This window comes from Mus caroli, chromosome 2 (genome assembly GCF_900094665.2).
Source record: "Mus caroli chromosome 2, CAROLI_EIJ_v1.1, whole genome shotgun sequence".
NCBI classification, from domain to species: Eukaryota; Metazoa; Chordata; class Mammalia; order Rodentia; family Muridae; genus Mus; species Mus caroli.
In genome coordinates this window covers 86,959,247-86,973,206 of record NC_034571.1, presented here as the reverse complement: position 1 = coordinate 86,973,206, position 13,960 = coordinate 86,959,247, and positions in this window count along the sequence as shown.

Genomic DNA, 13,960 nt, shown 5'->3' with positions numbered 1-13,960 from the left:
TAAGTAGGTACTAATTGGACGATCAGAAGTTCAGGACCCATGTGGTCCATGGAAGCAGAGCCTGAGAGTCCGCTGAGGGAGAAGGCACAGGGCAGGGCTACAATGGGTAGCGTTGAGGGCAGTAGCCATGGAGGCAAGGGTTAGGGATTGAGATTTGGAGATATGATGGTCGTCAAAACCTGTGAGGCAGTTGGAAATGAGACTGAACACTGTCCATGCAATACATGGTGGAAACACAGTGGAGAACTCTGATGGGAGGGGGAGGGGAGACGTAGCCTGTGACTTGGGTCTGATGAACCAGAGGGGCTAGGCTTGTTGCTACTGATACAGGGTGTGTGGGATGGAGGAAGCAGCCAGGCAACCTAAGCTGTGGGTAGTCAGGGGCATGCTGGAGCACAAATGAGCCTGGAAAAGCAGGGGATCCTCCATGTAAGTAAGCCCCAACTCAGAGTCCCATGATGCAGGACAGTGATCTCAGCTACTTAGATGGTGGAGGCAGAGGGATAACCATCAAGGCCTGCCTGGACTGCAGAGCGAGACCTTGTCTCAAAACAAAAGACCAAGGGGTGAATCTCAGTTCTGTCTTCAGTACCTCAAACATAAACGACCAAGCAATGACTCTCCAACTGTGTCTGGTCTCAGCACACCTGACTGGGCCAAGGTTCCCCTACGTGTAGCTGCTGTAGTTGATGTGAGTTGTTGCTGGGTTATCAGGACATTTGGACTGTGAGGATTAACCAAAACAGGGAAGCACCAAATATAGAAGCTGGCACATAGTAGGTGTGCAACAAAATATACAGGGTCCAGTTGGGAGTGGTGGCTCACACCTTTTGTCCCAGCACTTAGGAGGCAGAACAGGTGGATATCTGGTAGGTGGATGCCAGCCTGGTCTGCATAGGGAGTTCCAGGACAGCCAGTGCTGCACAGAGACTCTGGTGTGTGTGTGTGTGTGTGTGTGTGTGTGTGTGTCTGTGTGTCTGTGTCTGTGTCTGTGTCTGTGTCTGTGTCTGTGTCTGTGTCTGTCTGTGTCTGTCTGTGTCTGTCTCTGTGTGTTTAAGACACAGTGTCCAGTTGGGGAAATGACTCAGACAGTATATTGCCTCACAGGCATAAGGAATTGACTTTAATCCCTAGGACCCATGTTAAAAGGCAGACATGGAGGTTGGAGAGATGATAATTCAGCAATTAAGAGCACTTACTGCTCTTCCAGAGGACCAGAATTCTATTCCCAGTAACCACACACATGGCAGCTAACAACATCTGTAACTCCAGTTCCAGGGCATCTAACGCCCTCTTCTGGATTCTGGCAAAACACATAAAATAAAAATAAAGCTTAAAAAAACAAAACAAAACAAAAAAACAAGCCAAGGATGATAGCATACATTTGGCATCCCAGTATTGGGGAAGCGAAGAAGGGTAGATCCCCAGGGCTGGCAGGGCGACCGGTCCAGCCTAATGTGCAAGCACAGATCCCAGATCCCAAGGAGACAGCCTGGTGGAGAAAACAACCACACAGCAACCAAACACGGACTAACAGGGTAAAGTGCTTGTCCTGCAAGCCTTGTACCCTGAGCTCCGCCTCTGAGACCCATGCAAGGAAGAGAGAGAACAGACTCCACTCTTTTCTTCTTACTTCCACATGCACATTACATGTGTGTGCACACACATACACACATATGATAACACACTGAAACAAAGTGGGCATCCCTCGAGAAACAACATTCAAGCTTGTCCTATGACACTCACATGCAATAGGAGTCACAGGAACACACACACACACAGAGAGAGAGAGAGAGAGAGAGAGAGAGAGAGAGAGAGAGAGAGACAGACAGACAGACAGACAGAGACAGAGACAGAGACAGAGACAGACAGACAGACACACACACACTCCCTACACCTCCCTGTGAGATTTTCACTGCCACCCAGGAGTGCAGGAGGGCTAGTCCAGAACTATTTTCGGACCCCTTTATCACCCTTAAGCTCTTTCCACCGTGCACACAGTGAGGGCTGGACTCTAGGTCTGACAGCATTGCTAACATTGCTAAACATCCCGTGTTTATCAGGTAGAAACAGGTACAGAAAGCTGCTGCTGGCTCTTCAGTGGCCAGCCTGGATAGATGGGGAATCAGCCTTGCAGTCTGAGCACTGCTGGTGAGGATCACAGGGTGCCCTCTCCTCTGGGTATAGAGGAGAGCCAGGCCCTCTTTCTACATGGGCTGGGTGGTGCAGTCAGAAGCCCGTGCCTCCCATGGGGCCGCAGCTGCTGGGGGACCCTACAGGCACCTGTTGCCACACAGTAACGCTGGGGCAGAGTCAGTTCCTCGGCCTCTCGGGATGGCCAATCAGCAGAGTTCATGTTTGACATCACCCTGCATGCTGTTCTTCAGTGAATGGCTGTCAAAGTCTCATTCACTTGAATGGTGCTGAGTTAAAGGTTCCCCAGCTTCAGCACAGGGGCTGTGAGTCAGAGCTATGTGATAAGGACCCAGAAATCCCCATGCCTGTGGTCTTTCTAGATGTTCTATGCAGGATCCCAGGAAATAACACCCTGAGAACTCCTGTCTGCTCTGCAGGTTCTCTGATGGGAGAGTCAGTAAGGAAGTGAGGAGGACTGTGGCATCCATACAACTCTCCTCGGGACATACACCCTTGGCCATGTTTTTCAATTCTGTCTCAGAAACAGATACTTGTAGCTGTGTTTCCTTAGAAATAGCTGTAACTCCTGACCTAGAACAGAAAGAGTAAGTTTCTACCTATCCCACATTTACCTGTCCATCCATTCATCTATCCATTTATCTATCATCCATCTGCTCATCCATCCACCTGTCACTCATCAACCCATCTCTCCACCCATCCATCTTATATCTACTCACCCACCATCCATCCATTAATTACCCATAACTCATCTATCCATCCACCTGTTTATAAATTTATATATTTATAAACACGTACTTACCATGTACCCATCTATCCACCTCTCCAGCCCTATCAGCTCATCCATGAACCATTCACTATTATCCATCTGTCTATCCACCCAAGGATGTACTCACTGGCTCTGGTTTGGGTTTCTGAGATACCATGATGATGATGATAATAATGATGATGATGAAGAAGAGGAGGAAGGAGAAGAAGAAGAAGAAGAAGAAGAAGAAGAGGAGGAGGAAGGAGAAGAAGAAGAAGAAGAAGAAGAAGAAGAAGAAGAAGAAGAAGAAGAAGAAGAAGAAGAAGAAGAAGAAGAAGAAGAAGAAGAAGAAGAAGATCTGACTCCAGGCTAGAGTTCCCTGTCTAGTTGAATCATCATAGCATATCCAGTAACAAATGTCTCAAAGGCACACTGGTAGGACGGGGTCAGAGAAACAAGGCAGAGATGTGTGAGTGGGTTGTGAAGGGTGAAGAGGAATTTTCCATATGGAAAGGGTGTGAGTGTGTAGAAAGATAGATGAGCCCTGTGTATAGAACCTTTCCCACTCACAGTGCAGGCAGAGGCCTCTCCTCCCAGGGTAGTAGCTCTGACGCTCGTCTGCTGCCGCCGCCGTCATCTCCTTACAGCTGTGTGCAACCATAGCTTCATGTGTGCACTGCAGGTTAATAGCTGCTGCCTCTGCTACAGGCTAATAGCTGCTGCCTCTGGCATAGTGAGACTATTGTGATTAGCCAGGCAAACTGAGAAATGTGGCTACTTCAGGAGCTTGGGTTCAGATCCAAGCTCTGCCTCCAGCTTCCTCTAACTGTGGTCAGGTCTTTGAGCCTCAGTTTCCCCATGTTTAGAGTAAAGAGCTGGCTTTCAGTTCTGCTGGTTTCCTGCCTTGCTTGGTGTGAAGCTCCCACATTCTGACCAGCAACACCGTTGCTTTCCTTTGTTTGTGCACACAGCAGCACGGCATTGGCAGATGTGGCCTATTTACCTGGAGCGCCCAGCACCAGTGTAGGATCTGCAGCCCAGAAGTGGAGTTCGAGAGAGAAACTGCAGAGCAGAAGCACGACTGAAGATGGCGCTGTGGATCCAATAGCTGAGCTACTGAGGGTGGGGTGTTGGGATGAAGGGATGTAGGAGTTGAGGTGTGTGTGTGTGTGTGTGTGTGTGTGTGTGTGTGTGTGTGTGAGAGAGAGAGAGAGAGAGAGAGAGAGAGAGAGAGAGAGAGAGAATCCTAGTCCTTCCCAGTGAACTAACTCACACTCCAGCAGAATTAGATGATTTACTATAAAGCCAGGTCGGTCCTTTTGCATTTCCCAACTTTTCAGCTCCATCCTGCTTTCTCAAAGCTATTTCCTTCTGGGGCCTCCCAGGAGGAAAAGAGGAAGATCTCAAGGATGGGATCTAGATGTGGGAGAGAAGGGAGGGGGAGAGAGAGGGAGGGGAGGGGAGGGAGAGGAGGAGAGAAAAGAGAGGAAGTGGGGTGGGGGAGAAGATAGGTCAGAACGGAGAAGATAGAGGAGGGGGGAGGAGAGCCTGTTGCACACGAAGTTTGGAGGGGTTCCTGCACCCTCAGTTCTCAGAAGTTTGTTTTCCCTTGCTGTCTGCAGGCCGAGCCCCAAGGCTGGAACAACAGAGGCAACTGTAGCCACACCACTGGGCTCTCTCCACCTGTGGTGACTCACTTGGTATTTCCATAGCCCAGCCCAGCACACTGAGGCTGGGGTTTGGTTTTTGGCTGAGCCACCTGGTCAAGAATCCAAGGGGAGAGAATGATGGGGAGGGAAGTGGGATGGTGAGGGGAGAAAAATGCTAACATTTATTAAAGGCTTCCTGGGCACCCACCAGCTCTCCTGCAGTCTGGGGTGTTACTGTGCTCTGGGTTGGTTGAACCTGACCTCTCCATCCAGGATCAGAAGCAAACCTGGCCACACGAATCGGGCACTAGGGAAGCGTCTCCCACACATATACACACCTGTGTGTGGAGGTGTGCAGGTGAGGCAGGCTGGACACCTACAAGTGATCGTCTCCACACCTTCCAATTTTTGTTTGAGACAGGGTCTCTCATTTGGCCAGGGACTTCACCACATAGGCCAGACTAGCTGGCCAGAGAACTTCCAAAGATCCTCTTGTCTCTGCCTCTCATGTCAATGCTGGGGTTACAGGCATGTGCCATGGCACACAACTGTTTTTACGTGGATTCTGGGGACACAAGCTCAGCTCCTCACACTTGTGAGGCAAATGCTTTGTTAGCTGAGCCATCTTCCTAGCCCTTCTGAGAGGTTCTTATCTTTAATAAGTTATATATATCTATATATATATATAACTTATTAAAGATATATTATATATATATATATATATATATATATATATATATATATTCTGTAGCCCAGGCTGGCCTGGAACTCATGAGGATCCTCCTTCTCTCTGCCTCTCAACTCCTGCAATTCCAGCCCTGAGCCACCACATTTATCTGAAACGTCATTCTAGAACTCTGAGCACCAGCGTGGAACACTCACCTACGCAGAAGAACAAGGGCCTGTCTCGCTCGGTTGACTTTAATGAACATGTCCATTCTCTGAGTGGCCCTGGGTCACTAGTGAGTCCCTGTAGGACACATCACTGATTTGTATACTTTGAGCCACGTTGGTTAGGGAAGTGAGGAGAGAGCCCAACATGTCCACAAGGAACTCCTAGTGGCCAGTCACAGAGATTACTGCTGATACCACTTTAAAAAGGAGGAAACTGAGACCCCCAGAGGTCAGGCCTTAGCAGAGAGTCATCTCTGAGCCCGAGTATTTTAAGCACTGAACCTTTGCTACATGTAAACTGATGGGGAAACTGCAGACTCCATTTATTTATTTATTTATTTATTTATTTATTTATTTATTTATTTATTTATTTATTCATTCATTCATTCATTCATTTACTTATGTCTGTCTGTCTGTCTTTTAAAGCATTTTGCCTTTTCAAAGGCCACACTTCTAGAATTCTCTGCTCGGGGACAAAGTGGGATCTAAGATTTGGTTTGTATATTACAACTCCAACCCCCAACTGTCTTAGACGAAAGCAGTCACATCAAGATCCGAAAAGCTCAGAGCTGAATAGCTAATGGTCATGACATGGCTGTCATGATTCTCCATGATTTCTTCTGAAGTCATGGAGGAACCCCCATGAAACTGAGAGAACCTCTCACTGGTGACTCTGAAGCCACTCTCCGTGTCCGATGGTCCTCCTGTTCCATCCATTTTCCTTCTTTGTAGGTGACTTACCAGACATTCCAGCTCCTAAAGGTCATTGCTGGTGTGCAGGCTCCTCCGTGTGGCTGAAGAACAGGGGCTCTTTCAGGCCTCCTGCAGGAAGCATTCAGGGTAGGGTCAGGGAGGTGTAGGCTTTGGGCTCAGACATGTGTGGACTCTTGGTCTGTCTCTGCCCCCTGACTGGTCCTGTGATCCAGGCTCCCTCACTGACCTGCACTTGACATCTGAGCCTGCAGATACTGCTGTAGGGATCACGGTATCCAGATTTAATAGGTACAGTGCTGCCCTAGGCAAGGCTTCTCAGAAGCTCACGAGGGCTACGGGAGAAGAACTCCCAGAGCTAGAAGGACATTGGTCACCTGTTTTTTGTTTGTTTGTTTGTTTGTTTGTTTTTGACCTGAGTCATGGATGCGCTGTTTCTTTAGAGATTGGAGGATCCAGGACAGAAGAGAGTTGTGCATCACGAGTCCTCCTCCAAGGTGTGCTTGCTTGGACTGGTAGTCCAAGCAGGCCTGAGGCACACACTGGTTAAAACAGGCAAAAGGAGGCTCTGAGTATGGGCTGCATTTCCCGCTTTCTACATCTGCAAGGAAGTTCACTAGTACCCTTGAATCTTGTCTGGAAGGTGGGGTGGCACTGATACTTCCCTTCTTCTTCTTCTTCTTCTTCTTCTTCTTCTTCTTCTTCTTCTTCTTCTTCTTCTTCTTCTTCTTCTTCTTCTTCTTTTTTTAAGATTTATTTATTTATTTATTATATGTAAGTATACTGTAGCTGTCTTCAGACACACTCCAGAAGAGGGCATCAGATCTCATTACAGATGAGCCACCATGTGGTTGCTAGGATTTGAACTCAGGACCTTTGGAAGAGCAGTCAGTGCTCTTAACCACTGAGCCATCTCTCCAGCCCTGATGCTTCCCTTCTTAAGCTGTAGCCTGTGGTCAACAGACATGCAGGTGACACTTGGAGGCCCTTGGTTCCGTGCCTAGCAACCAGGAGGTGCTCAAAATCTGGTAAGGTCATGCGTACTAGGAGTCCTCCTTCTTTCTCTCCTCCTTCCCTTGGTCTCCCTCTAAATCCTCTTTTCTGTCTCCCTTCTTCTTCCCCTTCCCCTCTCCTTCCTCCCTCCCCCTTCCCTTGCCTCCTCCCCAGCTCTCTTTGTGAATACTCTGGCCTAGAACCCACTGTTCAGCTTGGATAGAAGACAGGTTTGTTCGAGCCAGGATGGCTTAAAAACATTTTATCTTAAATGCTCTCTGTCTGATTCACAATGATTTGGGGGCTGTGGCTTCGGGGTCTCTGTTCTCTTTAGCTTTGTCCAGGTCTCTAGAGCCCTGTGCCCTGGGTCCCACAGGTTGGAGCATGCTCTTGCAGCCAGCTGTTGCATCCCACCCAAAGCTTGCTGATTGCTAGCTTTCAGGCTTGGCATCATTCCACATCTCCCAAGAATGTTCTGTGGTACTTGGTGATGCCTCCTCGGGGTGCCTGGTGTTTCTGAAACCGGCTTTAGAGCAGAAGGAAGGGGCCTTGTCCTAATGACGGCTTGTGGCCTCTGAATTTCCTTTTTGCCTGGCAGGTTTCCGCACTCAGCTGCTTGCCACGCACTTCCTCTATTCATGGCTCAGTCTGTCTCCCTGTGCACTGGTGGGGCCTCTCCAGAGAGATGGAGCCAGTGCATTCTGTACCTATAGAAAAGGGTTTATTTTCAGGAGGTGACTCACAGCGTCCTGGAGCTGCCAGGCCTCACATCTGCAGGGTAGGCTGGCAGCCTGCAGACCTAGGGCACAGCTGTGGTACAGTTCAAGTCCAGAGGCTGCCAGCTGCAGATCTCCCACCTGCTCAGCCTGTCCTTTGTTCTGTGGCAGCCGTTGGTGGACTAAATGAAGCCTACCTATGTCAGGAGGGCAACCTGCTTTCTTCAAAGCCTGCTGATTTGAGTGTTAATTTCACCCCAAAACATCCTTACAAAAAAACCCCACAGTGGTTCATACCTGCAATTCCATCATTAGAGGCTGAAGCAAGAGGACGGACGACAGAGAGCATGAAGCCAGCTGGGGCTGCATAGTGAGACTACTTAGAAAAACAAAAAATCCAAAAACATCCCTATTAGAAATATCTAGAATAGTGTTTGATAGCATACGTGAATACCGTGGCTTGTCCAAATGGACACAAACTGTCTGTCATACCATTTATAGCAAACATGCCAGGTCACAGGGACACTGCTCTATAGCTGTGTTCCAGGCCAGCCTGGATCAAGACTTCTCTCTCACTTCCTTAAATCAGGAAGCAGAAAGGCAGGTGACAGGGGGTGGGATGTGGGCTTTGCTTTGTAGGTCAAGACTTTTTGGCCTCTGACAGTGTGGGACAGACCTAGGACAGACAGTGAGGGCTAAGAGCCTAAAGCTGAGAGGTTGGGTTTCAAAGATGAGAGGCTAGGGACTAAGAGTCCAGTACTGCAGGTTGAGGGGCTGAGGGGCTGAAGGACTGGGGGGCTGGTGCAGCAGGGCTGTGGCTGAGGGACTTAGGGGCCGAGGGTCTGTGACTGTGGCTGTGGCCGTGGCCGTGGCTGTGGCTGTGGCTGAGGGGCCGAGGAGCTAGGGGCTGATGGGCTGACAGACTAATGGATTGAGAAATGAAGGTCTGAAGGCCAAGGGATTGACAGCGGGACTTTGAAACTTGTCGCTAATGGGTTCTATGTGAGAGTGAGGCAGAGAATGCTGTCCAGGGTCTTGAAAATCTATCTATCACACACACCAGAATAATTTCGAAATTCAGATTTCCAGACCCTACTCTCAGAAGTTTCCAATTTGGAAAAAAATCAATGCATCTGTGGTTTCAGGAAGCAAGGAATGTATTGCTATAGAAAAATCTAGAAAGATAGTGGCACTGTCTCTGAGCATCATAAGGTGGGGTGGGGGGAGGTGGAGCACCTGGTATAATCAATGCACATGCTGAGTCACCTTTCACCAGCCTCAGCTGAATGCCTCTTGGGACAGAGGCCCTGCTCCCTTAGAGACAGCCCCTTGTGTTTTTAAAAAGGGATGTGCCCCACCCCACCCCAGCCTCACCCCTCAGAGCTCTGAGATGAGGAGTCTGTGTAATTGCTCAGCCACAGGAGATCTCTGGAGGAGCTGGGGATAGGTTTTCATTTCCTGCTCTGTCTTCTCTGGGTTAAATCTTCCCAGCCCCAACATGAGACAATGTGTCCCTCTGGGTGAGGTCCCTCTGGGTCCTCACAGTGGAAGTGCTTGTGCTTCTGCAAGGCCCGGCAAAGGGGTCCTTCTGTCTGTCCGTGCAGACATTCCACCCTCATTAATTCAGCTGAAGGGCGTGCAGCCTTTCATTGTAGCCTGGCCATTCTGGAAACAGGGTCCCTAGGACAACCCCGCAGCCAGGAATCTCATCCTCCTCTGTCCTGCCTTAGGCCCCACCGAGTGTGTGTGTGAGTGTGTGCGGGTGTGAGTGTGTGTGTGAGTGTGTGCGAGTGTGTGCTATGCTCTATATGTGTGGGGCATCAGAGGACAAGCTCAGATGCTAGGCCTTTCCTCTACCTTTGTTGACACGGGAAGTCTTCTTTGCACCTGTGGATGATGCTCCTGTCCAGTGTCCACCTCCCACTGCACTGCAGGATCCCTGTGTTTACAAACGCCTGCCATTGCATCAGGCTTTTGTATAGGTTTTTGGGATTCAGACTCAAGTCCTCAGCTGAATGCAAGGTAAATGCTGTAGTCACTAGCCAATCTCCCAAGTTCTACTTGAATCATTCTCATAGCACAGTACTAGGGATTGAACTGGAGGCCATATGTATACCAGGCAAGCCTGACAGCTCTATGTTAGGAAAACTGACTCCAGGGTATCTTTCAGCAATGAAGAAATCCTGCAGGTTAGTGCTGTTATGGACCAGCCACTTTTGAGGCCGGATTCTGCCATAGCCAACCTGAAAGGACCCAGAGACTCCTAGCAAGGCAGAGTTGCATTCAAATCTCACCTCTGCCCATGGTTCTTGGGGCAGCTGACCTTCAGGCTTTCATCCACCCATAGCATCCTGTCTCAGGGCTGTGCTGAGTCTCTGTTTCAAATGTCACAGCATGCATTGCCTTATAACTGCTGTGACCAAACACCTGATAGAAACAGTGTTAAGGAAGGAAAGATTTATGCTGCTTTCTAGTGTCGCAAAATTCATCCCATGGTTGTCTGGCCCATGAATTTGAATGGAGCATCCTGGTGGCGGGAATGTACAGTGGAGTGGGACTCTTCACTCCTGGAAACAGAGGAGGAATAACAGAGGAAGAGACCAGTGCAGGTAATGTCCTAAGGGCAGAGCCCAGGAATTATTCTCTCTCGTTAGGACTCACTTCATGAAGTTCCTACCACCCCCAAAATAGCATCAGCACCCAGCAATGACATACTCAACACAGGAGCCTGTGGGGACAACCCATATTCCAGCCCTTGCAATAGCTATGTAGCAGGTACACTTTAAGACTGAGTCTTTGTCTCCTCTGGAGGGAAACTGGAACACTGCTCCCTCCTTCTCTCCCATCCGATCCCCCCAAGCCCAGCCCCTAATGTTGAAGAGCTATCTTCAGCAAATGAGCTGAAGATGCCCTGGCCAAATCTCAGGGCTCTGGGAGAGCGTGTTATCACGGGTATATGACTTGTGACAGGCTCTTTCCTGTAACCATGGGTCCTCACCTCTGCTCTGACAGGGTCAGATCAGGAGACTCTGCTTCTCTCTTTCTCATAGGGACCTCCACTTTGTCCCTGAAGGGATGTTGGCAGGTTTGAAACCATCTTCCAAGCTCCCTGAAGTGAGGCTGGGATGTCCTCCCTCTCCCCTCAGCTCTGCTCTCCAAGCAGGACGCATGTCATCTGTGCCTCAGTCACCCAGGGATGCCTCACATGGTACAATGTGGAGGAGCAGAGAGAAGGGAGAGGAGGAGCAGCAGGGAGGATGGTGGTAGGCCAGGGCCACAGTGGCTGCTCTGAATGAATGAAGTCAACAAAGCTTGAGAATGTGACAGCGAGATGAAGGTGGAGGCCAGGAGAGCCACTGGGAATCTGCTGTGGAGGCCTGGGATGGAGGCCAAACGAGGCAAGTGAAGGCAGTGCCCTGCTCCTCTTGGCAATGTGGTAGTGCGGCAACCAGACAGGTGTGGCTCCTCCACTGCCAGGATCAACTATCCACCCAACATTCACTCACAAACGATGTCTGTTGAGCACCTGTGTTGGGTCCCGCTGCAGCAGGGAGCACTCTAAGAGAGGGATCAAGGGCCTGTGCCCTAGGGCTGCTGTGAACTGGGGCCTTAGCACAACAGTAGCCCATGCCCTCCCAGTCTAGAGAGGGAGATCAGTGAGTGGGTGGCAGTAGAGGCTCCTGGGAGACACCTGGCTTTCTCTGGCGACACCTGTGTCTCCTTGGTGGCCCCTTGCTTGAATTGTCTCAGTCATCCTCTGCCTCCATCAGCGGTCACATGGTTCCTCTAGTCTCTGTCTCTCTGTCTGTCTGTCTCTCTCAGTCTCTCTGTCTGTCCCTCTCTGTCTCACTGTCTCTCTCTGTCTCACTGTCCCTCTCTGTCTCACTGTCTCTCTCTGTCTCACTGTCCCTCTCTGTCTCACTGTCTATCTTCTTGTATATGTTCTATATGTTGTATAGTGTGGGTACATATGCATGTGTGTAGGGGTCAGAGGTCAGAGGTCAGCTTTGGGTGTCATTCCCCAGTAGCTTGAAGTTTTGAGACAGAGTCTCTCAGTGAACCTGGAACTCAGCATGCAGGCTTAGAGGACCAGGAAATCTCAGGGACACCTGCTGACATTTGGAAGAAAAAAAAAAAAAAAAGACACACACACACACAAAAACAACCAAGCCAGCTACAGTCAGCATCTTCCTGGAGCCTTGTTCATGTTCAGACCTGGGCTTGTTTTTCTTGAGCTGCAGTTAAGAAAAAAAGTCATCATAGCATTAAACTCAGTATTTACCAAGCAGCAAATAAGTAGGAAATTATAACCTTTTAAAATAAATCTGTTTCTAATTGTAGACACACCCAGTTTACTTTTGCAGCCTAGCAGGATTTCCTGGGCAAACAGGGTATGCAGACACTGTTTTAAACTGACCACCCTGATCTTTTGGGGCGTTCACCTCCAAGATGCCCGTGCTCAGCAGACAGTGGTCAGCATGCTGTGTGTCACGGACAAGCTGTGGGGAACCTCAACCTCAGGGTTTCCTTTTAGTTCTAGACGCCCAATCCCTTGATTACCCTCAACCTCAAAGCCACAACCCCCCCGCCAACTGTCTGGCCCACCCTGCACCGGTCTCCCTTGCAGAAGAGTCAGCAATTTCAGAACAAGCAGAATGCAGCTGTTCTTGGGGAGGAGTCAGCGTGGAAGTCCGTAGTCTCCGAGTGTGGAAGGTCTCAACCAAACCCACGATGAAGAAAGAGAAATAAACTCGAGTAAAGTTTGTAATGTGCCAACAGGGTCCCTGGCATGTGGGAAGTGTTGATAAATGGTACCTTTGTTAACATCTACCAGGTAGGTCCTGTTCGGGCCCATTCTGTCAGCAAGTGTTTATTGAGCACCTATAATGTATGCAATGTGTCACTGTACTGGCTGGTTTTAGGTCAACTTGACACAAGCTAGCATCATTAGAGAGGAGAGAGCCTACCCTGAGGAAATGCTTCCATAGATCAGGCTGTAGGCAGGTCTGTAAGGTATTTTGTTCATTAAGGATTGATAGCGGAGGGCTCATGCCCAAGTGGTACCATCCCTGGGCTGGTGGTCCTCGGTTCTGTAAGAAAGCAAACTGAAGAGGTTATGAGGAGCAAGCCAGTAAGCAGCGCTCCTCCAAGGCCTCTGTATCAGCTCCTGCCTCCAGGCTCCTGCTCTGTTTTGAGTTCCTGTCCTGGCTTTTTAATGATGAACCGTGATGTAGCAGCTTCAGCTGAGTACAGCGTTCCCCTCCCAAGGTGCTTTGGTCATGGTGTTTCATTGTAGCAATAGTGACCCTCACTAAGACAGCCTCGTTGCCACTCTCCTGCTCACTACTTCACCTCCTGCAAGACTTTGATCAAATGCAGTCTTAACACCGAGGCCTTCAAGGCCAGGCATGTAACACTGTAGCCAGCATTCTTCCCTGACATGCACGAAGCCCTGGGCTCAACCCTTAGTAATAGATAATGCAGGTACGGTGCAGGTACATTCAGTGCATCTGAAATCCAAGCACTTGTGAGATGGAGGCAGAAAGGTCAGAAGTTAAAGGACTTCCTCAGGTACATAACAAGTTCAAGACCAGCCTAGGATACACAAGACCCTGTCTTAAGAAATAAAAACAAATAAATAAGGAGACAAATAAAATGAAAGAGACAAGGCTCTGGATTTCACTCCGAAGTGAAGCTAGAGGAAGATATCCTTGGATTAGGGATCGGTGGCTGCAGAAGGCATTCAAGGTGCTGGCTCCTCCTCTCCTACCTGAGGCAGGGCCAGGATCTGTGACAGTCAGGAGCCTGGAGCAGGCTGGCCTCCTTTTCCCTGCCATCAGCCTCCCCTCCTGCAGTAACCCAACCTGAACCCCTTGCAGTGGTCCCCTGAGGTTCCCATCTCCCTTCACCCCAACCTTTCCCCCTCCCCCCAGCCTGGCTCCTATCTCTGTTCACTTTAGCACTAACAGGCTTTGCACATCTCTGGGATGAATGGGTGAAATGATGCCAACCCCAAAAGCCTAGACAGAGAAGCCTCTCCTGGGAAATGGAGGGCTGGCAGCTTCCATCTCCCACAGGGGCAGAGGATATTAGTG